This window comes from Colias philodice, chromosome 26 (genome assembly GCF_061535455.1).
Source record: "Colias philodice isolate Cphi_HAF_F1 chromosome 26, ilColPhil1 Martin Lab GWU primary, whole genome shotgun sequence".
In the NCBI taxonomy this organism is placed as follows: domain Eukaryota; kingdom Metazoa; phylum Arthropoda; class Insecta; order Lepidoptera; family Pieridae; genus Colias; species Colias philodice.
This window is the reverse complement of record NC_143111.1, coordinates 1,259,028-1,286,011: the sequence shown is the minus strand read 5'-3', so window position 1 is coordinate 1,286,011 and position 26,984 is coordinate 1,259,028. Positions and strand designations below refer to the sequence as shown.

The following is a 26,984-nucleotide window of genomic DNA, read 5'->3' as shown; positions in this document are numbered from 1 at the left end:
AAGAGTTTGTTTTTTGTTTGTTTGAACGCGCTTATCTCAGGAACTAACTACTGGTCCGATTTGAAAAATTACATACTTATTTCGATCGCTTATCTCAAGAACTACTAGTGGTTTGAAAAATTCTTTCGGTGTTAGATAGTCCATTTATCGAGGAAGGCTAAAGGGCATAGGCTAGATATATCATCAGTGATGATTCATCACGCTAAGACCAATTACAGAAGCGGAGCCACGCGGGTAAAACCGCGGGGCGCAGCTTGTTAATAAATATTTTACCGTTTATGTGCTATTAATTTTAGATGAAGAGAAATTTTATGTCTGTACATATATTTAAATTAAATATTTTATCTACATTACCGTGTAATATAATTTAATACAACTTTCTGCTATTTCTCCGCGTAAATTTAATTTGATGGCGCGAAAATTTTATTGGTAAGTTTTCATGGGTAATTTTCACACCTTCACGTTTAAAATTTTCTAAGTTTCACACATTTCTATTTCGTATTTGTGGACAGCAATGACCATTCCGAAATAATTAATTGATGACTAGCATTATTTGATATTTTTACTCGTAGAGATAGATAGATATTACCTACCTACGTGTGTAAATTTAAAACTATTTTTGTCAAGAAATATGAAAATATATGTGTGATACAACAATGAACTTGTTTTCAAAGCAATAACTACAAAAACTTATTCTGACAACCTTTATAATTGATTGTATTCTAATGGATTTTATATTTTAATATTTTTTTATAGGTTAAAAATGTTACCGAAAAATATGTAGAATTTAAATTGATACCAGGATAATAATCCAAACTATCCCTATCTTACATAACATGCATGAACTGGCCCGTCCACAATAGGCGCATTACGTAGGGCAACGTACTGCACGCAAACCAAAAACGGGGTCGGGCTGTTTTGCGATCAATCATCAACAGCCCATTTAGCGTTCACTTAATTCATTTTGTGATTCATCATTTCCGTGACGTATTTTTCAACAAAGGCTATTTGGAATTATTTTTACTGTTTTAGGTGAAGTTAGTGTGTCATAGGTAAAATGTAGACTAACTTAAACACGCGGTTTTGTTTTAGTTTTTACTCAGCGACTATTTGTTTGACAAATTTTAATCGAATTGTTTTCTGTTTTTGCATAAAAGTGAATTCATAGATATCACAAAGGAGTAATACAGACCAATTCTATCTTGTAAACTAAGCTTGTAAGTAAACATAAAAATTCGCTGTTTGTTGGACATTGCCGCGTAATGAAAGATGGTCAAAAATTTTGTAGTAGATGTAACAACTAAGAGTAGATGTTTTGTTTTAAAAAATTGTTTTATAATATTTTAAGTAAGTACATATTGTATAATGTGTGTGTGTTTATATTATGAAGATACAAAAAAAGAGCGTATTGCAATTTATAGTAAAGATACCTACTCGAAATTATCTTTGGTAAGTATATGTACCTACCTATATGCTAAACCTGCGATTTTTCGAACAACAATATTTACTCCTTCAAAGTATAGGTAGGTACCAAACCTATTCATAAAATTAATATTTGCAAACAGACGAACTCTTTTAAATACTGAAACGACACAGATAAAAAAGCGTTTTATTAAATTTAAAAACAAAAGCTATTATAACATTTAAATTAAATTACCTACGAAATGTGTAATTAAATTTTAAAACTACAATTTTAGACTATTAAAAGCGAAATAAACACCATTGTTTTAAGTTAAATTAAAATAATTTCTCGTAGGTACCTATGCGTCATTAAAAATATTTTCATTACAAACGCGCAGAAAATAATATCTATTGTTGTATGTTACAAAAGGCTTTGTGGCTAAGCTGTACCATAATCTCGGTTAAGACGGACTTAGCTCATTAATTGGATATTTGCATTGCTGTTTTATAACATAACATAGGTAGTTATGTGCCGCCAATGCAAATGGGACGTGGTGCAAATGCATTTTCACTTCAAACATCACTACTCATCGCTTTTCTTCATAAAAATTGTACCTGAGGTACCTATTTGTGTAAAAATTTAACATCATGAAAAAGTACCTACTAGGTATGTTTTTAAAAACAAAAATATGAGCAGCCAACAATTATTGTCCAAATAAGGCCCAAATGTAAACAGAATATTATTGTGAATCCAAACATGTAGCCAACTTAAAATCTTATTGGAAAATAATTTCTATATTTATCACCCGATTACGAAATCCAAACACGGTAAACAAATAAAACAAAACACAAAATTATTTAACCAATGACCTACTTAAAAAACGAATCACGCTATTGAAACAAACTCCATCCAATTTAATTTGTACCTAATTATCGCTTTAAGCTTACACAACGTCTTTATTCGCACAAAAACACTGGCACTGAAAAGTTCTTGTATAGTCTGTAAAAAAAAAAACAACTGACAGCACAAATGTCACTTTTTCAAGATTTAAATTTAGAATGGCGCGGCGAACGGCACTAGTGCAACGCTCTATGGCAGAAATGCGACTGGCAGTGCGGTGCGGGGCGGCGGGGTACAAAGGGATGCGCGCCCCGGCCAGTGCCGTCTATTGGTCTGAATTGAACAGCTGATTTTTCATTTTTTAATTCAATTCCGTTTGACATATTTTGCGGTTCAAATTGGTAAGTTTTGCCTTTTATAGCTTTTTATTAAAAGAAATATTTTATTCATTCGGATTTATTCTTTCGACTTAATATTTCTATACCTACATCACATCAATAGAAAATTTCAAATTTAGAATTTTACCCCAAATGTAAATATTATGTCGTAAAGGATAAAGAAAAACGAAATGAATAACTTTATCAACTTCGGATCACAGTTGCGTCAACTATAAAGTTATGGAAATCTAAGGATGGCTTATACAGGCAAAAATATTGGCAAAATAATATACCTAACAGTGTAAGAGGAAATTTTTGCAAACTACAAATTTATTGGTGTGAGGACTGTGAGGTGGCTATTGTTCTACGAAGTTGTGTGATGAAAAATAAAACAGTAAAGTAAATAGATTGGTATGTACTTTGATTCTTGATTCTATAATTTATTCGTAGATATTATGTAAAGGTAGGAACCTATCTAAAGTCCAAATAATGTTTAAAATTATGCCGATTTTTCATAAACATTCTACTATCGTAAAACGACAATAATTATATTACATAATGATCTTTATTTAAAATCCTTAAGTTATTTAATAAAAATAGTTAGGTACCATTATAAAACGTACTCATATTGGTATGTGAAAATGGAGTGAAAAAGCCAAACAAAGCATTAACTAGTTTCTAATCTTATTAAGGTCAAGAGCAATCAATTATTATGTAACTAAGTAAATATAACTTTACGATTAATATGAATTGTATTATAATTGGTTATATTCGCATTAGAGTTTATTAAATTTCCATTAATAAAATATATATATATAATTGGTATATATATGTAGGTACCTACATATTAATAAGTAAGGTTATGATTATTAGGCAATACCTACCCGAAATAATGCATCATTATATTTAATACGAAGAAAATCAGAGTAGATAGGTATATAATTAATACTAAATTACTAAATACATTAGGTATACATAATATTTTATTATCTTCAATATGTATTTACGAATAACGTCTTTTAAAGAAAAAGCTTATCACACAGCCCAAACCACTGAACGGATCAGGCTGAAATTTGGCATGCAGGTAGATGATAGGACGTAAGCATTCACTACGAAAGGATTTTGATCAATTCTACCCCCAAGGGGATAAAATAGGGAATGAAAGTTAGTATCATGAAAATTTGTCTATTCCACGCAGGCGAAGCTGCGGGCAACAGCTTGTAAGATTATATAGCTTTAGAATAGCATTAAACTTAAGTTGAAAGGTTTTAAAACCCTTATTTTAACACTAGGGTTTCAAACACATTAGCTAAGGATCAACAACCCTCTAGATAAAAACCTCACCCCTTCAAGTTTCAACGTTTTAAATTATTATAAATTAACACCCTTATTTATTGCACTCAAAATGGTATCTTTAACCTTTTGAAATATATAACCTTCATGCTTAAATAATGCCATTTCATAAGATTTTATAAAAATAGAAAAGAAAACCGTATGAGAAAAGGTTTGACATTTACAAAATGTATTTTTATCTGAATCTCACGGTCTTTATTTATTTACTAGACATATAAAAACTCTGTTCATATGAACAGAAAGGGTTTTAATAAAAATAGTATAACATACGAATTAAAAATGTAAATAATTATAATTTATATAAGTAACTAATTGCACAGATTACAAAATATGTACGTACCGGTAACATTTGACATTTAGGTTCCGGTTTTGAATTAAAATGTATTTCAAAAGTAAGTAATTATTCTTTACAAAAACAAATAAAATTTTATGCAAAAAAACTCAAAGGCTATTAAAAATAATGTACCTACCTACTAATATTGAAATATAAAAAAAAAATATACAAGGCTTCGAAATTCGAAACCTAGACCACAGATTACTAAAGAGTACGTCATAGACAGACAACCTTTTTGCATACGTATTTGGTTTGTGATACCTAAATGCTTCGCGTGATAACGCATGCTATATTTTATACTACCTTCATAACAATATCAAATAAATACTATTATGTATTAATTGCCTAGTCAAATTGCGTAACCATATAAATAAAACAAGTAAAGTAATAAAGCAGTAACTCTTGTCACATTTCACGCGTCTGCCTCGTGACGCAACCCGCGTATTGGGTAAAGATGCGTCGATGCTTCACTGCACGTGCGTGGGCCATGGAAATGGCGATTAGATTAAGATTAGCGGAAGCGATTTGTTACGACTTTTTTTTATAAAAATTGTGAGTACGTCATTATTTATACGATTTGTACATCATTATTAATAGGAATTGTTAGTGCGTTAAATTAAAATATATCAGACGCTTGGCGGTAGGTTTGGTGAGCTACCTACTGTTTTAAAAAGTAAGATGGAATACAAATTTTTCGTTTACTTATCGTTGTTAACTTGTTATACAAATTTAAAAGAAAACTTTTTACTTTTTAGCATTTGTTTACGTAATTCGAAATTAATTCTTATTTAAAATAATACAAGGGTATAGTGGCACAGATTAATAACCAGTAACTATCGTTAGTAGTGGGAGAATTGGATATGGAAAGCATTTTGTATATGGAAAGCCTAAGTATGTGTATTTTTTTATTTTATATTAAAGTCAGTCTGCAAAATTACAACCAAGAGCGACTCAAGCGTTTAAACACGAGCAAAACCATAAAACATTTGGGATAAATTAGAAAAATCTATAACCCATCTACAATTAGTAAAAAAATCATGATTTTCCCGCCATTTCTCTGGCCATTCATTGGCCCACATACACAATGTCGCTGCTAAACATCGCATAAAGGCAAATAAAAACGGGTTCTAACATCTATTATTTACTTCACAATACACATATTCTAGTTTCGATTGCAATTATGTTAATTAAACGACGAATTTTTATACATTAATATCGATAAAAATGGTTTTTCGTTTAATGTTCATATATTATGTACTAAAATATACCGTAGATTATCTTCTCGATAGCCAATATGTTTTAGATTTAACTTAAGATATTTAATGTGCAATACGACCTACATCTATTTAAATTGAGTAGGGCAGTAAATTTTTTCACAATATTTGCACTTCTACAACGATAAAAAGCTTTCCTCACCGAAACTAATGGCTTTTTACTTTTTACCATACTTTACTGACTATAACCTTAGTCTGCAATTTTGTTTGAAACATTTATAAGACGGACAGACTCAATTAAATACACGAATACTTAAAATCAAGTATTTCTACAGCTCATGTGTAAGTAATTCTGATATATAACCAGCAAAGTTTCATCCAAATCCATACAGTAGTTTTTTAACATACATACATCCAAACTTACATACATCCAAACATACAACCATCTTAACAAACTTTCGCATTTATAATATTACTTAGTAGGATTTAACGTAACCACTCGAGGACTGCCGCGGTAAAGCTATTGCATCGCATCGCTGTGCCGGTTGGAGTGGGGGGCGTTAGTTTTTTCGTTACGGAATTTTTATGCCGGCTGTACACACTCGCCGAGACACACCGAGACAGGCCGAGAACGAGTATGTACATGGTGCATTCGTCTTGTCTCGCTCTCTCGTGTCTCGCCTCGGTTGTCTCGGTTTCTGGTCGGTTTTTTGCGCCCGAGTCAAAGGGTCTCGTTGAGTCTCGCGAGGAAAACGAGAGCGAGCATGTACACACTTGTTCAGTTAGTTGCTCGCTGACGTTATTTATGAACGCACGTGTTTCACTATGTGGTCTAATGAACGAGAATTACAGTTTTTGGAGTGTTATCAAACAGAACCTTTTTTATGGAACTTATTTTTTATGGATTTATTTTAAATTGGCCAGAAGGTTCTGCCACAAACTCAGCCAATTGATTTTCGGTTTAAAGAACTTCTGAAACAAAGAAGCGTTTCTATTGATTCCTTAAAAATACAATAAAATACATTAACTATTTACTATTATTCAGGAAGTTTTGATATTCATTTCCCTGTTTCTACTGCGGTGCATGGTAATCATCCACCATCTTCTTTTTCTCCATCGTTTGAGAATTTTTTTTATAGTAAATGTTTAAAAAATTATAATATGTACCTAGCTCACGGCACAAAGACAAATAGCAGCAGCTATTTCTACGTCCATTCTCGTGTAAGTCTTCAGTTCAAATGTTAGAACGAGTGTGTACAGGCATGCTCTCGACGAGAGTCTTTTCGGCCGAGGCTCTCGACGAGAGGCTCTCGACGAGTGTGTACAGCCGCGGTTACATTCGGTCGCCGCGCTCAAGACCTGCGATAGAAGCTATGCAATAGCTTAAAACCCGAACAATAACATTCACAAAGAAAAAGATAAAAATCACGACATTTACCTTAACAAAAGAAGTATTATAATCCAATAAAACACATGTTTGTTATTCTGAATAATTAATCCGCTTTACGTTCAAACGTATTGATTTTCAATTACAATCTGAGCTATTTCGATACAGTATACGCTTCACAAGGGTTGCCAACTTTTTTTTACAAGAAATAGAGTATATCTGATTTTAAAGGAGGTAAATAAAGAGTACGATCTTACAAAAAAGAGTATCATTTATTTCGTACTTTGGAAAATGTATTTTTTGTACTCTTAGCACTTTAACAGCACATGAAATTTTTCATCGTTTTTAAAGTAGTTATAGGAGTCCAAACCCGCCAACTCAGAATTTAAATATATTAAGAGCACAATTTTAGAGGGGTTTGACGCACTTGGTGCACTTCTCAACTTGTACACCATGCTCAAATGGTGAACTTAGCAACTTGTACACTTCTCAAATGGTACACTTCGCGACTGGTACACGTCTCAAATGGTGCACTTCGCAAATGGTGCACTTTTTAAGATTAGTTGAGATTTGGAAAAATTGTGTAAAAATGAAAGAATTTTTAGTTTTGGATGTTTAATTTTTATAATTATGTCAACACAATAATAATAATTAAACTATACAGAATCACCTTAAACACTATAACATTTTGGGTCATTTTTATTTTTTCAAAAATAAAAATGTGACTCGGATATAATAAAAATAATATGTAAGGGGAAGGGGGTGAAGGGTGACAGAGAAATGCAGATTGATACTACAGTATTTATTGAGTAACTACAGAGTATTGACAATAATAACTGTGATGCGCGCCGTGCTATCAAGGTGAATCCCAACAGGGGTGGAAGTTCACTGTAATAGCAACGGGAATATCTGGGTACTTGACACTAAAACGTCTCAGCAAAGGTGAAAGCGTATAGCGTGCGTGTATCCAGGCCCTAACCTGAACGGAACCGAACAAACATTTGTATGCGACCGAAGGTCACTATTCTTAGTGAGATAAACGATAGCGAGATCTAAATATCGTGATACGACAGCTGGCGCCATCTAGTTGTGAGTGCGGTCAACTTGCATACATTGTGTTACAGATTCTCCCCCTCTGTCCATGAAGTCGACCCGACGAGTAGGACAGGAACAGGAATGTAGCTTTTATTGACGATTCTTGCGTGGTCTTCCTCGAGGTCTTGAAGCCTTGGTCGTTATAACATTAGCGTCTATGGTTTGCTTCTTAGGCCTTCCTCTTTTTCTAATAGGTAGAGTGGGTTCTGGTACTACGGCATCTTCAGAACGATATCTCGTTAAAGCCGAGGCATGATACACACCAACAGGTGTATTGGAATCAGTGCTTGCTAATTCAAATGAACTAGGACCACGTCGGCGTAGTATAATATAAGGCCCATCACGGCGAGGAGCAAACTTCGAACTGAATCCCTGGCTGGCCTTGCTCAATGCATGGGTAGAAGCCAATACTAAATCACCAGGTTCGTAATCAGGGCAAGCTTGTCTCTTCTTGTCCACGTACTCCTTCCTCTTTTCTTCCTTCATTTCTTGTACTTCCCGTGCCCTAAGCAGAGTGTCTGCCATCTCGAGTAAGCGCGGAGTAACTTCTTTGATAAAGTTATCATTTTGTATTATCTCACGGAGATCATGATTCACATCATCCGGCGTCCTCAATTCACGTCCGAATGTTAGATACGCAGGCGTGTACCCAGTGGAACAGGATGATGCCGTGTTCATAGCAAAGCGTATACTAGGTAGCCTATCTGCCCATGTATTATGATTCTCCTCTACTAAAATGGCTAATTGCGTTTTCAGATCACGGTTCCTTCGCTCAACCGGATTTGTTTCAGGATGGTACACTGGTGTGAAACCGTGTTGAATATTAAGGCAATACGTTAATTGTTGCATGACAGAGCTCACGAACTGCGTGCCGTTATCGCTGATAAATCGGCGTGGAGTGCCATATCTCAGTATAATCTCATCAAGGATTACTTTGGCACAATCATCAGCAGTAGCTCGTTCTAAAGCAAATAATTCTACCCAACGCGAAGCGACGTCTTCGACGATGAAGATCCAGTTTTGGTTCTTGGCAGTTCGGGGCAATGGCCCGAATAAATCAAAAGCGACCACTTCGAATCGATGATTGCTGGCTGTGGTCTGGAGCAAACCAGCGGGCTTTTGGTTAGAAGGTTTGTAACGTTGACATTGAAGGCAGTTGCGGACATAAGTCTCAATATGCTTCCTCATCCCCTTCCAGAAGTATCGTTTGGCAATGCGTTCAAATGTCTTTTCCGCCCCATAATGTCCAGCAATTGGTTCATCGTGATAAACACTGATGATACTATTTTGCTCTTGTTTGGGTATTACTAGTTGACTGATTCCTATATCAGTATCGGGACTGTAACGGTATAACAAGCCGTTATTCATATAGTATCCCTTTCTACTCCAATATTCTCCGTTTTCTGTATTGTTTCCTTCTAGGCATTGTACAATCTTGACAACTTCTTCATCTTTTAGCTGCTCTGTCCTTATCGTTTCTTTACTCTTCGCTGGCATGTCAACCACTACTGTACATAGACCGCAGTCCGTTTCTGTTTCAGGAGTACAGTTGGGTCGCGATAAAGAGTCAGCGACAACATTTACTCTGCCAGAAATATACTTAATAGTAATGTCGTACGGTTGTAGAAGAAGAGCCCATCGGGCCAAACGCCCACTTGGCGATTTCAACGACATGAGCCATCTAAGGGCCTGATGATCCGTCATAATCGTAATCTTACAACCTTCTATGTAACCTCGAAATTTATTAACCGCCCATACCACCGCAAGCGCTTCACGTTCTGTCGTGGAGTAATTGCGCTCTGCCTTGTTTAGGAGACGGCTTGCATATTCAACGGGGTGTTCATTTTCACCCTCCCCCTGCACCAAAACTGCACCCAAAGCGTACCTACTAGCGTCAGTTTTAATTGTATATGGTTTGGTTTCATCCGCTTGGGCAAGAACTGGGGAAGACGCCAAAAACTCTCGAAGCTTTGCAAATGATTTTGTTTGCTCTTCTTCCCATTGCCAACAGGCATTTTTCTTGGTCAGGCGAGTGAGTGGTTCGGCAATCTTAGCGAAAGCAGGAATGAACCTTCTGTACCATGAACACATTTGTACAAAACTTAATAAATGCTTCAGGTTTCGTGGAGCGGGCATGTCTAATATGGCACTGACCTTATCAGGATCAGGCTGAAGACCATCAGCCGTTATGTAGTGCCCTAAGTATTTTACCTTTTGGCAACAGAAGTTACACTTCTCTCGATTGGCTGTAAGGTTGAATTCCAACAGTTTATTGAAAACATCTTGAAGATCTTTGAGGTGGTCTTCAAACGACGACGACATGACTATTAGGTCATCCAAATAAACCATCAACTTTATGTGGCTAAGAGAGATGCGGAAACGATCCATCATTCGTTGGAACGTAGCTGGAGCATTGCGTAGTCCGAAAGGCATCCTCCGAAATCTATACATTCCAAATGGGGTTACAAATGCTGTCTTATCCCGGTGTTCCTCTTTGACACTAATTTGCCAATACCCAGCTCGTAGATCTATGGTGCTCATGTAAGGAGCAGGCTTAGCATTATGGAGCAGGTCATCCATCCTTGGCATGGGATACGCATCTGGTGTTGTAACTGCATTCAGTTGTCGGTAATCTACGCAAACTCTGGTGCCTCCATCTTTCTTGGGGACCATCACTACTGGTGCAGCCCATGGGGAAGAACAGGGCTCAATAATATTTTCTGTCAGCATCTTCTCTACTTCATCCTTCAGGATTTTTGTTTTCAAAGGTGAGAGTCGATAAGGTGGGACCGAAATCGGTTTCTGATCTCCGGTCTCGATCGAATGTTCGAAGTCTTTGACTGGCCTACCATTAGGCGTAAATACGTCAAGATTACGATCCAGAAAATTTTTAATATCTCTGACATCTATCGATGATATTGAGGTTTTTGGGAAGAGATTACTCTCAAATTCACTTAAGTCATAACCCTCATCATAATTTTGCAGATTGGTTATGGCATCTTCGTAGAGTGCATCTAAAAATGCGGAAGATCCGCCAGGGGACTCATCAAAGCGTCTCTTCCTGGGAGGAGGCGTCGGAATGGCTACCTTTATCAAAGGACCATATGGGCGTGGCATGCAGTCTTCGGTGTTACTTTCTTCGGGTAACGAGGGCGACAAGGAGATGTCGTCAGATGTGACTGTTGCAAGCTCGACGTTCCCAAACTTGACAAAACTCTCTGGGTAGAGTTCAAATTCCTGTGATGGATCTTCAAGAAAGTGCCATGTGCACTGCGGCAAGTTCATCACAATGTGAGCATCTTGTATAAATCCAACTCCAAGTAGGGTTTTATTCCTACGCGACTCAGGTAAAACCAACAGGGTTGTGAGGATTGTGCGATCGTTAATTTTTATTGGAGCCTGTGTTACTAAAACGTTTTGTCGTTTATGGACACCATCAGCCAACGTTATTCCGACTCCTAACTCCTTGAACACATATCCTTTCCTTCTGAGCTCGCAATATAACGAGTAGGACGCTATACTGGATTTGGCACAGCTATCAAGAAAGACAGCACCGGTAATTCCATCAATGTCGACATATACTACTGGCCGATCCCTGGTGTCAGCGGAAGTAGATATGGCGCAGAAACCAACATTCTGGTCGGGGCGCTGAGTTTTACTGGCGTGGCACGTCGGACAGTTGCTTCGCACTACTCCAGGAGCACCACAGCCGTAACAACTGAATTTGGGTGTCGATGGTGAAGGGAACTGGGTAACTGCTTCTTTAGCTTCAGTTTTCGTACCTTTTTGCGGTACGTTATCCCTGTCCCTTCGGGCACTCAACTTCTTACAGTTCTCTGTATTATGGCCAAAATTCTTGCAGAATCTGCATTTCATTTTACGTGTGGGGACTAGTCGGGCATCTAACTTGTGTTCAGTAGGCTTAACTTCATTTGAACGAGAAACACCGACTTTCTCCTCAAGGACATGTTCAACCGCTTGAGCCGCCTTTAAAAGCTGGTTGAAGTTTCTGACGTCAGCTCGAGGAATCTTTTCACGAATATCAAGGCGTAGCAAATGATAAATCATATCTAACTGCTGAGTTTCTGGATGGCCTGGACTAGGTAATTGAGAAAAGAGCAGTCGCTTGCGTCGTACAAAATCCTCAGTCAGTACTCCTGAGAGCTGTTTCTCTTGCATTATGTCGGAGTACAGCAGATATGGCTCACGAGTTGGCGCGAAGTTTTCGCGCAGGCGGGTTTCAAAGTCTGACCACGAAGTCACATCCTCCTTTACTCCTAACCACCAGACTCCTGCTTCACCCTTAAGCAGCAAGGGGAGTTCGTCCAGAGCAGTCTTGTCACCCATATCAGCGGAACGCTTAAAAATATTTATAGCAGACAGGAAAGCTTCAACTACTTCGGCATCCTTTACGCCATCATAATGGTAATTGCAATTTGTAAAAGACCCTTTTCTAACAGGCTGCGCGCCGGGAATCCTTTCCAAAAGCTGCTGAAATTGTTCTGGAGATAACATCTTCACAGATTTTTTCTGTACTTTAACCGTTGTAAGACGTCCGGAGCGTGTGACGTAAGTAGGTTGGTTAAGTTTGGATGATTTTGTTATCTCAAACCCTCTTCCACTCATTAACAATGTAGGTCGTCTTTCGTAGGCGTCGTAGCGCAGGCGAACGTTGTCTCGTAGATGCTCTACAGATCTCGTAGCACGTCGTAGCACGGTGACGTCACGTCGACAGGCCTCACGTCAGGGCGCCAGTTGTAAGGGGAAGGGGGTGAAGGGTGACAGAGAAATGCAGATTGATACTACAGTATTTATTGAGTAACTACAGAGTATTGACAATAATAACTGTGATGCGCGCCGTGCTATCAAGGTGAATCCCAACAGGGGTGGAAGTTCACTGTAATAGCAACGGGAATATCTGGGTACTTGACACTAAAACGTCTCAGCAAAGGTGAAAGCGTATAGCGTGCGTGTATCCAGGCCCTAACCTGAACGGAACCGAACAAACATTTGTATGCGACCGAAGGTCACTATTCTTAGTGAGATAAACGATAGCGAGATCTAAATATCGTGATACGACAGCTGGCGCCATCTAGTTGTGAGTGCGGTCAACTTGCATACATTGTGTTACAGATTCTCCCCCTCTGTCCATGAAGTCGACCCGACGAGTAGGACAGGAACAGGAATGTAGCTTTTATTGACGATTCTTGCGTGGTCTTCCTCGAGGTCTTGAAGCCTTGGTCGTTATAACATTAGCGTCTATGGTTTGCTTCTTAGGCCTTCCTCTTTTTCTAATAGGTAGAGTGGGTTCTGGTACTACGGCATCTTCAGAACGATATCTCGTTAAAGCCGAGGCATGATACACACCAACAGGTGTATTGGAATCAGTGCTTGCTAATTCAAATGAACTAGGACCACGTCGGCGTAGTATAATATAAGGCCCATCACGGCGAGGAGCAAACTTCGAACTGAATCCCTGGCTGGCCTTGCTCAATGCATGGGTAGAAGCCAATACTAAATCACCAGGTTCGTAATCAGGGCAAGCTTGTCTCTTCTTGTCCACGTACTCCTTCCTCTTTTCTTCCTTCATTTCTTGTACTTCCCGTGCCCTAAGCAGAGTGTCTGCCATCTCGAGTAAGCGCGGAGTAACTTCTTTGATAAAGTTATCATTTTGTATTATCTCACGGAGATCATGATTCACATCATCCGGCGTCCTCAATTCACGTCCGAATGTTAGATACGCAGGCGTGTACCCAGTGGAACAGGATGATGCCGTGTTCATAGCAAAGCGTATACTAGGTAGCCTATCTGCCCATGTATTATGATTCTCCTCTACTAAAATGGCTAATTGCGTTTTCAGATCACGGTTCCTTCGCTCAACCGGATTTGTTTCAGGATGGTACACTGGTGTGAAACCGTGTTGAATATTAAGGCAATACGTTAATTGTTGCATGACAGAGCTCACGAACTGCGTGCCGTTATCGCTGATAAATCGGCGTGGAGTGCCATATCTCAGTATAATCTCATCAAGGATTACTTTGGCACAATCATCAGCAGTAGCTCGTTCTAAAGCAAATAATTCTACCCAACGCGAAGCGACGTCTTCGACGATGAAGATCCAGTTTTGGTTCTTGGCAGTTCGGGGCAATGGCCCGAATAAATCAAAAGCGACCACTTCGAATCGATGATTGCTGGCTGTGGTCTGGAGCAAACCAGCGGGCTTTTGGTTAGAAGGTTTGTAACGTTGACATTGAAGGCAGTTGCGGACATAAGTCTCAATATGCTTCCTCATCCCCTTCCAGAAGTATCGTTTGGCAATGCGTTCAAATGTCTTTTCCGCCCCATAATGTCCAGCAATTGGTTCATCGTGATAAACACTGATGATACTATTTTGCTCTTGTTTGGGTATTACTAGTTGACTGATTCCTATATCAGTATCGGGACTGTAACGGTATAACAAGCCGTTATTCATATAGTATCCCTTTCTACTCCAATATTCTCCGTTTTCTGTATTGTTTCCTTCTAGGCATTGTACAATCTTGACAACTTCTTCATCTTTTAGCTGCTCTGTCCTTATCGTTTCTTTACTCTTCGCTGGCATGTCAACCACTACTGTACATAGACCGCAGTCCGTTTCTGTTTCAGGAGTACAGTTGGGTCGCGATAAAGAGTCAGCGACAACATTTACTCTGCCAGAAATATACTTAATAGTAATGTCGTACGGTTGTAGAAGAAGAGCCCATCGGGCCAAACGCCCACTTGGCGATTTCAACGACATGAGCCATCTAAGGGCCTGATGATCCGTCATAATCGTAATCTTACAACCTTCTATGTAACCTCGAAATTTATTAACCGCCCATACCACCGCAAGCGCTTCACGTTCTGTCGTGGAGTAATTGCGCTCTGCCTTGTTTAGGAGACGGCTTGCATATTCAACGGGGTGTTCATTTTCACCCTCCCCCTGCACCAAAACTGCACCCAAAGCGTACCTACTAGCGTCAGTTTTAATTGTATATGGTTTGGTTTCATCCGCTTGGGCAAGAACTGGGGAAGACGCCAAAAACTCTCGAAGCTTTGCAAATGATTTTGTTTGCTCTTCTTCCCATTGCCAACAGGCATTTTTCTTGGTCAGGCGAGTGAGTGGTTCGGCAATCTTAGCGAAAGCAGGAATGAACCTTCTGTACCATGAACACATTTGTACAAAACTTAATAAATGCTTCAGGTTTCGTGGAGCGGGCATGTCTAATATGGCACTGACCTTATCAGGATCAGGCTGAAGACCATCAGCCGTTATGTAGTGCCCTAAGTATTTTACCTTTTGGCAACAGAAGTTACACTTCTCTCGATTGGCTGTAAGGTTGAATTCCAACAGTTTATTGAAAACATCTTGAAGATCTTTGAGGTGGTCTTCAAACGACGACGACATGACTATTAGGTCATCCAAATAAACCATCAACTTTATGTGGCTAAGAGAGATGCGGAAACGATCCATCATTCGTTGGAACGTAGCTGGAGCATTGCGTAGTCCGAAAGGCATCCTCCGAAATCTATACATTCCAAATGGGGTTACAAATGCTGTCTTATCCCGGTGTTCCTCTTTGACACTAATTTGCCAATACCCAGCTCGTAGATCTATGGTGCTCATGTAAGGAGCAGGCTTAGCATTATGGAGCAGGTCATCCATCCTTGGCATGGGATACGCATCTGGTGTTGTAACTGCATTCAGTTGTCGGTAATCTACGCAAACTCTGGTGCCTCCATCTTTCTTGGGGACCATCACTACTGGTGCAGCCCATGGGGAAGAACAGGGCTCAATAATATTTTCTGTCAGCATCTTCTCTACTTCATCCTTCAGGATTTTTGTTTTCAAAGGTGAGAGTCGATAAGGTGGGACCGAAATCGGTTTCTGATCTCCGGTCTCGATCGAATGTTCGAAGTCTTTGACTGGCCTACCATTAGGCGTAAATACGTCAAGATTACGATCCAGAAAATTTTTAATATCTCTGACATCTATCGATGATATTGAGGTTTTTGGGAAGAGATTACTCTCAAATTCACTTAAGTCATAACCCTCATCATAATTTTGCAGATTGGTTATGGCATCTTCGTAGAGTGCATCTAAAAATGCGGAAGATCCGCCAGGGGACTCATCAAAGCGTCTCTTCCTGGGAGGAGGCGTCGGAATGGCTACCTTTATCAAAGGACCATATGGGCGTGGCATGCAGTCTTCGGTGTTACTTTCTTCGGGTAACGAGGGCGACAAGGAGATGTCGTCAGATGTGACTGTTGCAAGCTCGACGTTCCCAAACTTGACAAAACTCTCTGGGTAGAGTTCAAATTCCTGTGATGGATCTTCAAGAAAGTGCCATGTGCACTGCGGCAAGTTCATCACAATGTGAGCATCTTGTATAAATCCAACTCCAAGTAGGGTTTTATTCCTACGCGACTCAGGTAAAACCAACAGGGTTGTGAGGATTGTGCGATCGTTAATTTTTATTGGAGCCTGTGTTACTAAAACGTTTTGTCGTTTATGGACACCATCAGCCAACGTTATTCCGACTCCTAACTCCTTGAACACATATCCTTTCCTTCTGAGCTCGCAATATAACGAGTAGGACGCTATACTGGATTTGGCACAGCTATCAAGAAAGACAGCACCGGTAATTCCATCAATGTCGACATATACTACTGGCCGATCCCTGGTGTCAGCGGAAGTAGATATGGCGCAGAAACCAACATTCTGGTCGGGGCGCTGAGTTTTACTGGCGTGGCACGTCGGACAGTTGCTTCGCACTACTCCAGGAGCACCACAGCCGTAACAACTGAATTTGGGTGTCGATGGTGAAGGGAACTGGGTAACTGCTTCTTTAGCTTCAGTTTTCGTACCTTTTTGCGGTACGTTATCCCTGTCCCTTCGGGCACTCAACTTCTTACAGTTCTCTGTATTATGGCCAAAATTCTTGCAGAATCTGCATTTCATTTTACGTGTGGGGACTAGTCGGGCATCTAACTTGTGTTCAGTAGGCTTAACTTCATTTGAACGAGAAACACCGACTTTCTCCTCAAGGACATGTTCAACCGCTTGAGCCGCCTTTAAAAGCTGGTTGAAGTTTCTGACGTCAGCTCGAGGAATCTTTTCACGAATATCAAGGCGTAGCAAATGATAAATCATATCTAACTGCTGAGTTTCTGGATGGCCTGGACTAGGTAATTGAGAAAAGAGCAGTCGCTTGCGTCGTACAAAATCCTCAGTCAGTACTCCTGAGAGCTGTTTCTCTTGCATTATGTCGGAGTACAGCAGATATGGCTCACGAGTTGGCGCGAAGTTTTCGCGCAGGCGGGTTTCAAAGTCTGACCACGAAGTCACATCCTCCTTTACTCCTAACCACCAGACTCCTGCTTCACCCTTAAGCAGCAAGGGGAGTTCGTCCAGAGCAGTCTTGTCACCCATATCAGCGGAACGCTTAAAAATATTTATAGCAGACAGGAAAGCTTCAACTACTTCGGCATCCTTTACGCCATCATAATGGTAATTGCAATTTGTAAAAGACCCTTTTCTAACAGGCTGCGCGCCGGGAATCCTTTCCAAAAGCTGCTGAAATTGTTCTGGAGATAACATCTTCACAGATTTTTTCTGTACTTTAACCGTTGTAAGACGTCCGGAGCGTGTGACGTAAGTAGGTTGGTTAAGTTTGGATGATTTTGTTATCTCAAACCCTCTTCCACTCATTAACAATGTAGGTCGTCTTTCGTAGGCGTCGTAGCGCAGGCGAACGTTGTCTCGTAGATGCTCTACAGATCTCGTAGCACGTCGTAGCACGGTGACGTCACGTCGACAGGCCTCACGTCAGGGCGCCAGTTGTAAGGGGAAGGGGGTGAAGGGTGACAGAGAAATGCAGATTGATACTACAGTATTTATTGAGTAACTACAGAGTATTGACAATAATAACTGTGATGCGCGCCGTGCTATCAAGGTGAATCCCAACAGGGGTGGAAGTTCACTGTAATAGCAACGGGAATATCTGGGTACTTGACACTAAAACGTCTCAGCAAAGGTGAAAGCGTATAGCGTGCGTGTATCCAGGCCCTAACCTGAACGGAACCGAACAAACATTTGTATGCGACCGAAGGTCACTATTCTTAGTGAGATAAACGATAGCGAGATCTAAATATCGTGATACGACAGCTGGCGCCATCTAGTTGTGAGTGCGGTCAACTTGCATACATTGTGTTACAAATATAATTATGTCAAAAAAAAAGTAGATTTACAGTAAAAAAATATCATAATAAAGATATGATATAATATCATATTATACATAGGACATAGGACTACTAATGCCTTGGAAGGATGGCATCGCCGCTTAAATGCTAGAATACCTAAACATCCCACCTTGTACATGTTTGTACACAAATTAAAAATGGAAAGCAAGTATTGGGACAAGTGTGCGCTTAATATCTTATTTCACAATGTCAGAAATAACCGTAAACAGCAGGATGTGATGTTTGATCGAAAATATAAAAAACTATTACGTAAATTAGAAGACAGAAGTATTGCGGTGGAACATTTCATGAAGAAGATCACGTTTCTCCAATTATTCAAGTAATTTAATTAATAGCTATTTACTTAATTATTAAATAGTAACAATTACAAAGTTTTACTTATTATTACTTTTACTAATTTGTTTTTAAGAAACAGGTTATGATTTAATTTAAAGCTTTTATTTAATTAGTAATAGTTAAAAGTTAAATAATAATATTACAAAGGTTATTGATATAATATGATATTATATCATATCTTTATTATGATATTTTTTTACTGTAAAATGTAAATCTACTTTTTTTGACATAATTATATTATTTTTATTATATCCGAGTCACATTTTTATTTTTGAAAAAATAAAAATGACCCAAAATGTTATAGTGTTTAAGGTGATTCTGTATAGTTTAATTATTATTATTGTGTTGACATAATTATAAAAATTAAACATCCAAAACTAAAAATTATTTCATTTTTACACAATTTTTCCAAATCTCAACTAATCTTAAAAAGTGCACCATTTGCGAAGTGTACCATTTGAGACGTGTACCAGTCGCGAAGTGTACCATTTGAGAAGTGTACAAGTTGCTAAGTTCACCATTTGAGCATGGTGTACAAGTTGAGAAGTGCACCAAGTGCGTCAAACCCTTTTAGAGGGTTTGACGAGTACGGATGGCAATCCTATTCACGGGTCTCTTTATAAGTTGTTTTTTTTTTAATATCATGGGACTTGGAAATGTGAATCAGCATATTATCGCACGTGTTAGGCCTTATATAATTTTTAATTATCATATGCCATTTCAGAGATTTCAATAAAATATTAGTTTAGAATGTTTGTATAAAAAAATGATATAAAAATATATGCTAATTCTGACAATTACCAGTATATATCGTACCGCATTTCATCAAATTGTATCACATTTCATCCAGTAAAAATCAGTTCAATTCAGCCATTCCTGGTGTATAAACATCTATTTTCCTCTTCCTAACAAATTACTTTTTTTTCGATCACATAATAAATTAATAACAAAATTAACTTGACAAACACATAAATAATTGTAAATACTACCCTATGGCCTATGGATGTCATAGTCTAGAAATTAAAAAAATGGTGATTGGTGTAAAATTATGAAATGGCATCCAAATCAACGGTGTCACGTGTTAAGTTCACGTATTAAGTGCCATCAATTAAAAGTCAATCAATTATCCATTAGCCAGTAGCCCCCATCGGCCATGTTTATCCTTTAATAAATGAAAATTACTGAACCGATTTTTGTAAAATTTCGATTTCATGTAGACAATATTTCTGGTTACAGAGACTTCCAAAACAGTGGGTACAAAATAATTTGAAGAAAACCAGAAATTAGTTATTTCTACAGAGAAAACAAAAAAATTAAACCTTAATTAAAATCTCCCTAATTATTTTCGTGTCGCGAGAATATAGGACACGTTTCAGTTCATAGAAATATTCCTTAGAATACCGAACAAAGGTACGGAAACGTCCTAATTTCTAGGAAAAATGAAATCATACTACCTACTAACTGACCCACAAAATTTCGCTTGCTCTCAAAAGGAATATTTTTTACATTTATGCGACATTTTTCAACGCTGTTTTTCTACTTCTTATAGTCACCGTATGACCACAGATCAGATAAACTATTAACACAAAAATATTTCTTAATTTTAGAGTACCTAGTTGTTCCTGAAATTAGCTTGTTCAAAGAAAAAGCTACATAATATCTATAGACCAGTCAATAATGTAAATGCAAAAGTAATTCTCTCTGTTTTGCTGTCTGTCGGTTTGTCTCTTCTTCGCGCTTAAACCATTTAACAATACAAAAATATAGTTTGGGATATAGAACAGGTTGTATACCGGAAATCCTACGGGAAGGGGAAATATGCAATTGTGCAGGCTTTCCTTTGACTACGCAAGTGAATCCCCGGGCGGAAAACTAGTATACTTAATATAATATATATAAAACATGAACTTACTCAATCTTATCTTCAAAATGAGCCGCACAAATCCGAAATAAACATAAAATCGACACATCCTTGACTGTCCCAGTCGAAGAGTAAATCCCAACAACCTATTCTGAGCCTTAGAAACTTGACCCATTATTTAACATTCCTGTATCATTGCCCCCACACAATAAGGTTTATAATCGCGTGTCATGACAAAAAGGGAAAACCGAGTGAGTCATCTGAACACGTCAGAGCTAAGTTTTCAGGGAAAATTCTAGTTGCATATAATTTTCTTGTATATTGCATTGTTATGAAAAACTTTCAGTACTTGGGTTCCATGAAATTGTAGTTGTAAGTTTTTAACTAATGCGATTTTCGATTAGATACTTAACATTTTACTATGCGAATGCGAGAATGCAAAATATACAGTTTTTGTTATTATATCGTAGTGAGCATTAGATGTTTTATGCATAAATAATATTATGGACTTTAAACTATATTTTGAATAGTTAAAATATTAATTACTTACATAACAGACACTTAACAATTGGAATCTTACTGTGTACAAGTAATAAGTTCATACAATGTCGTGGGAACTTGAATTTTAAACATGTTTGTTGGCTAAATCTTAAAAACAGCTTTCTTTTATCTTTTGTTTGTTTCGAAAGTATTTGATTTGATTCGCCGTAAAACAAAAACTAGTATCGTTAATAGGAACTTAACTAAAGATAAAGCTTAAAAATAAGTATATTGAGAAAGGCATTTAACCCAAATTCCACTAAGGTCACGGATTAAGTACTTATTACCGAACATTAAAATAATAAAACCGGCCAAGTGCGAGATGTCCTATCCTATAAATTATAAGGGTTCCGTTTTTACCTTTTGAGGTTGGGAACCCTAAAAATCCAAAAATCCCTCGAAAGCTAACTAGGCGCGCGTCGGACTGTTATCGCAGAGGCCATGTCTATATGAAAATGCTGGAGCGTGATAAAACATGCTGCCAAAAATCGGAATACATGGCGAAGTACATACATAGTCTCAAACTATACTGTCGACGCCCTTTGCCCTGGCCTTATGCTACGGCCACATTACCTTACCGTCTACCGGGCTGTTACCGCAATAATTATGGCATTATATTATCGTCTAAATTACTGCATGAACTGATGTGGTTACACTAGAGTTTACCTAGATATGGCGGTAATTATTGGCATTTACCGCAGCAAAAAAAATATTAGTTAATAATTAATATATAATATGGTTTCTGTAATAATTCATCAAGGATTCTTTCTTTTTCAAAAGGATTTTTTCTTTTTGAAGTAAAACTTCTTTAGGCGCGACTAGGGAGTAAGGGCGTTTGTCCACTACAAGGAATTTTACGGTCCGGCATTCCGATTTTTTACGGTCCGGTATGGCACGCAATTAATCTTAATACTAGCTTGTGCACTATACGTAATTTTACTGTCCGACATTTTACTTTTCCCTATTCCGGATGGTTTTTTGAGTTTACGAGTCGCTGTAGGTATAATTGTTTTCGAGTGCCCACTTGCTTGGATTTTACTCTTTTTATTACATATGCCAATTGAAAGCAAGCTCTTGTTTTACTTTCTTTTAGCTGGCAATGAGATTTGAGAAGTCGGTATTGTTATTTTATATACATTGACCTATAATTATTATCTAAGTAAGTGTTGGTAAGTTAAAGTTCAAGTGGGAATAGATTTAGCTCCTCGTCACCGATTAAAATAAATAAGTGAAACACGCATTTTAAATCTCTTACGGAACTTTACTTTTTATTATAACGAAGTAATATAATATTTCACCTTCTATATTTTTACTCGTTTCTTGTAAAATGCGAAAACAATCATTTATGATAGCATTATACCGCCATACTTCCTTGAACTGTACCGCACTGATCCGAGTAAAGACGGACAGGTGCACAAGCAATTCATCGGTTTTTTCATGCCACACCGGACCGTAAAAAATCGGAATGCCGGACAGTAAAATTCCTTGTAGTGCACAAGCGCCCTAACTCAGATTTATTTTCTGACGGAAGTAACGCTTACTATAGTCTGCGTAGTTTCCGCCATTTAAAAATAATAATTCTGATTGGTTGTAAGTATATGTCATATACTACACGCTTCTTGACTTATACGCCAGCTAGTGGCAAATATCATAATCAATTAGGATTATTTATTTTCAAATTTTCAAACGGATCAATTGTGAATAGCAAAGTGAATGAAAAATTCAACAGTTTTAAAAACATTATTTTAAATTGCAAAATTTTTTGAAAATCTCTAAATATACTTGTTTATTTATTACTTTTAAAATAAGTAAATTAAAAATAAAAATAAACATGTTGCGGATTATAATCAATCTATTTTAAATATTGCTGAAGACAAAGTAGTATCCATAGCAACAGATATGTATATAGGTTGTCATTCAGTTGAACAAGAAGCATATGTACGCCAACAATTTCATAAAATGTCAGTTATTGATACAGGAGGATCGCCTTATGAAATCATATTAGTTCTTAACAAATTTTACATTATTACAACCAATATTGATGTATCTGATGGCTTAGCCAACGGTTGTGTTGGAAAGTTAGTGTATATTGAACGTGATGACAGTGATAACATCATACGCTTATGGCTTGAGTTTCCTGGTAAGATAGGAGAGAAAATTAGGAAAAAAGCTGCCCATCATATTCAAACTCTAAACATTAGTAGAACAGCAGTCCCAATTTTACGAAGATCGTCATCTGTACCAATGAATAGAAATAAGACAATATTTGCAAAGAGAAATCACTTTCCATTAGTATCTGCTTGTGCGCTTACAATACATAAGTCTCAAGGTGGTACTTTTGATCAAATCGTTTATGAATACAATAAAAGTCACAGTCAGCAGCTGTTATATGTAGCATTATCACGAGTAACTGATATAAATGTTATATAATGATATAATTGTTCATTGTCTCAAACACCGATGACAACAAATTTTATCATGGAAGAAAGCGTCCAGGGGGAATAGTTGATTTACAGTGTGAATTTGAAAGACTTTCAAATTCTCGCCTAATAACACAACAGGAAGAATTATATAACCTTGTAAATGAGAGTAACATTACACTATTTTCCTTCAACTGCCAAAGTTTACGTGCTCATGTTTCTGATCTGAATGATAAAGTATTAAAAAGGTCCACATTTCTGTTATTTTCCGAAACTTGGATGAAAAATGACGAACAAATTCTTATTGAAAATTTTTATTGCGTTACCCAATACAAACGACCCAACTCAACTGCTGGTGGAGTAGCTGTATATCATTCATCTACAGATACACTGAACAATGTAACACCAATTCAAAATATTTCACCAACTATGTTATCACAAATTTCCGATGAGGTTTCACAAATTGGTGACATCGCCTTGGTTCGATGTGTTAATACGAATGACCAACCTGTGATTATCGTTGTTATTTATATTTCTACAAATACTAGCCTGACAAATATCATAAAATTTATTCATCAGCAATTACTTCACTTCACAATTGAAGGTTCTCGACTTTTAAATAGTAATTATCATGAATTACCGATGATTCTAACTGGAGATTTTAATGTTAATTTTCGCTCTCAGGAATCTCAGCCGTTAATTGATTTTTTAGAAGAAAAATTTGATTTATCTATGAATACTTCTCGACTTCATTCAACAACGCGTTTCGGTACAACGATAGATGCTGTATTTTCAAGAAAAGTAGCAAATTTAGAGAGTAAAATTTATGTTTCACATTATAGTTACCACAAACCTATAATTTCGTACGTAAGAAATTATGATGACATTCAATTACCTGTTTCGAATGAATAATATTAATATAACATTTAAATAATCTTTGTAAAGCACATGAATAATAAATATAATAAAATTATAATATAATATTTATTTATTTAAGTTAATATTTAATCATTTCAGTGATATATGTCGTCAACGCCAAAGAAGTTTTACTTCAATCGCGCGTAAAGGTTACACGCACACACTTTTTTCAAATCATCTATTGTACTTGGAAATGATAAATTTTGTTTGATCCGAAGCCACGCATCATTGTGTACACTGCGATTTTTATAGTGCTTCTGTCGGGTATCCCAAAGAGAAGAATTCCAAGAATTCTAAAAATTAGCGCCATCGAGCGCTATTTCATTTGACCACTCCATGTCGGTCAAATTCAAATTCAAATTCAAATTCAAAATTTATTTATTGTCGATACGTGCGTCGCCGGTGAGCTCATATTGCACACTGGACAAACGGTAGTGTGGCCGCATACGCAATAATTACCGCGGTAATCTTCTTTGATGGGCGAAAGAATACCGCCGCCGGAGCTATTGCCTACCGCCATTTGTCATATTGATTAGCATTGTAGAATTATGGCCATAAGTCGTGGTTACACCTAGGTGTTGTTAAAGTTGTGGCAATAATTATTGGCATATCACGGTAGTGTGGCCGTAGTATTAGGATATTAAGTAAGTAACCCTAAAATAACTCTACATAATAATTCTAAAAAAAGCAAAATATGTGTATAATAATTTGTGAGAAATATGTTAATCTAGGTCAAAGTAAATTGTTGTAAATAAACCACGAAATAAGACCTACATACAAATACATCCAGACTAAAAAATACCTTATCTTCATTCAGTCAGTACATAGGTAGTATAGTACCTAGTATTTTGTTAGTAGCCGATTCTTTTAGACTCGATTAAAACCAACTTTAAGCGGACTGATTTAATCCAAACTTTATACACTTATCAAGGATCGCTGGCAATACAATAATTTTGTGCGTTTATCTTATTTAAGGGTTTTTTAGGTTTTCATATACTTATATTATTTATCTGTAGCACAGTCAAGGTCACTAACCTCTGCCAAGCGGATCAGATATATTGACTAAAAGATCTTTGATAAATTGTTACCAAAGGCGAAACAATGCCAAAATTGAAACCAATAAGTGTGATTACGCAACCCAACCTCTGTAATTATACTAGGAATGCACTATCGATATGAATTATCGGTTCACAACAGACATGTTGTGTCCTACATTTTGTAATAAGTATAGCATTGTTTTTAAACTATTGTTTTTCTATTGATGAGAGTATGCGTCGTAAGAACAATGAGTATTTTTGACTAGTATAAGATGCTAATAGAAGTCCATGGGTATAAGTAACCGAAAGAATTACGCCATGTAGTATCGTCTTTCGATCACGTAATTATTTTAATATTTATTCATATCAACTCTTCTTATCCTGAAACTCTGATAAATTCATAACATGCTTATAAAAAAAGAGCGTGTGTGCCGAGCACACGTGTTAGAAGTGAAGCTTCTTTGGCAAGATTCAAAGATACCATAATCGTCGCCTTACTCCATGGCGTGACAGTTTTGCCATGACGCGACCTTGACATTTTACTCTCAACGCGCCTAAAAAAATACAGATATACAAAATATTTTATGAATTTATTTAAAAAAGTTCCAGGACAGGATTAAGAGCACAACCTACCTAACATTAAACCCATTATTATTTCGCATTTTCCTGTAAGTTTTAATAATTTAAAAACATTTTCAGGTCTACTATGAACTATCTTAGCATACATAAGCCACAGGATATAGTATCGATTAAATAACAATGAAATGGTCGATATACAGCAGGTTGATGGTCACGCGAGCTTATCGTAGACATCTCGACGCCATTGCCTTCCACTAGGTATGTTTTGGGAATTAAAATACTTATTATAATTTTGTGTTCGATAATTTAGTATGTGTTTTCTTCCTTTTTCCTTATGTTTGTCAACATTTAGAAAACAAATCCTTCTATTTTTGGAAATGCGGTATATATGACTGTTCAAAACTTCTGGACTTCAGGCTGGCATCTTTAGCTTTCATGGGTGTAAATATGGTAAGTTGTGTATCAAAACAACTTTAAATAAAATATTTACTATCAGAAATGTGTTTTCTTTAAATCGAATAAGGCACACAGCGATACCTAACGGTACTACTATGGTTTATTATAGGAGGTCGGTCTCGGTCAAATATGAAAAAATTCTACAGCATCACGCTAGAACAAACAGGTAAACATAGCCTTACTGTTATTGAGCCGGTTAATAAAAACTTAATAAAAGTATAGGTAATAAAGCAATGAAAAAGTAAATAATAAAGAAATCGTGTCATATTAACGTCTTGTTCAGACCGTGTGCGTTAGAAATTTAAAAATGAGTTTTTATTTTAGTGCTTGCACTAAAAATTTTATCTAGACTTAGGTTATTACATTTGTAAGCACTTTTTCTAACTCGTGCAGACGAAACGTATTAAGTTACGAAGTTTGGAGGATTTATTTCAGAAGGTAATAAGTCTACAGACTACAACATTATGTTGACAGTATTATCTTATTGAATTTTACTTATTTTTGTTAAGCACTAGATTATTTACCTACTTGTTAACTTTCTACTGTCCATAACA

The 26,984-nt window shown here is 37.1% G+C and overlaps 1 protein-coding gene and 1 long non-coding RNA gene across 11 annotated transcripts in view; one reads left to right on the top strand and one right to left on the bottom strand.

The window, feature by feature from the left end:
- The window catches only part of LOC149476748 (protein Fe65 homolog), a 47,154-nt gene extending 44,646 nt beyond the window's left edge, over nucleotides 1–2,508 (bottom strand). For 4 of the 10 annotated variants that reach the window (XM_089711197.1, XM_089711195.1, XM_089711194.1 and 1 more), the window contains exon 1: nucleotides 2,328–2,508. The gene's annotated coding sequence lies outside the window, so the exon portion shown is untranslated. Of the gene's footprint in view, nucleotides 1–2,275 lie in introns of all 10 variants that reach the window. The other 6 variants (XM_089711193.1, XM_089711192.1, XM_089711200.1 and 3 more) reach the window with 4 other exon arrangements.
- A 25-nt stretch (nucleotides 2,509–2,533) lies between these two features.
- On the top strand, nucleotides 2,534–26,123 carry LOC149476747 (uncharacterized). The gene is made up of 3 exons (XR_016317726.1): nucleotides 2,534–2,643; nucleotides 2,841–3,030; nucleotides 26,095–26,123. It is a non-coding gene; the product is annotated as an uncharacterized LOC149476747 (long non-coding RNA).
- The last annotated feature ends 861 nt before the right edge of the window (nucleotides 26,124–26,984 follow it).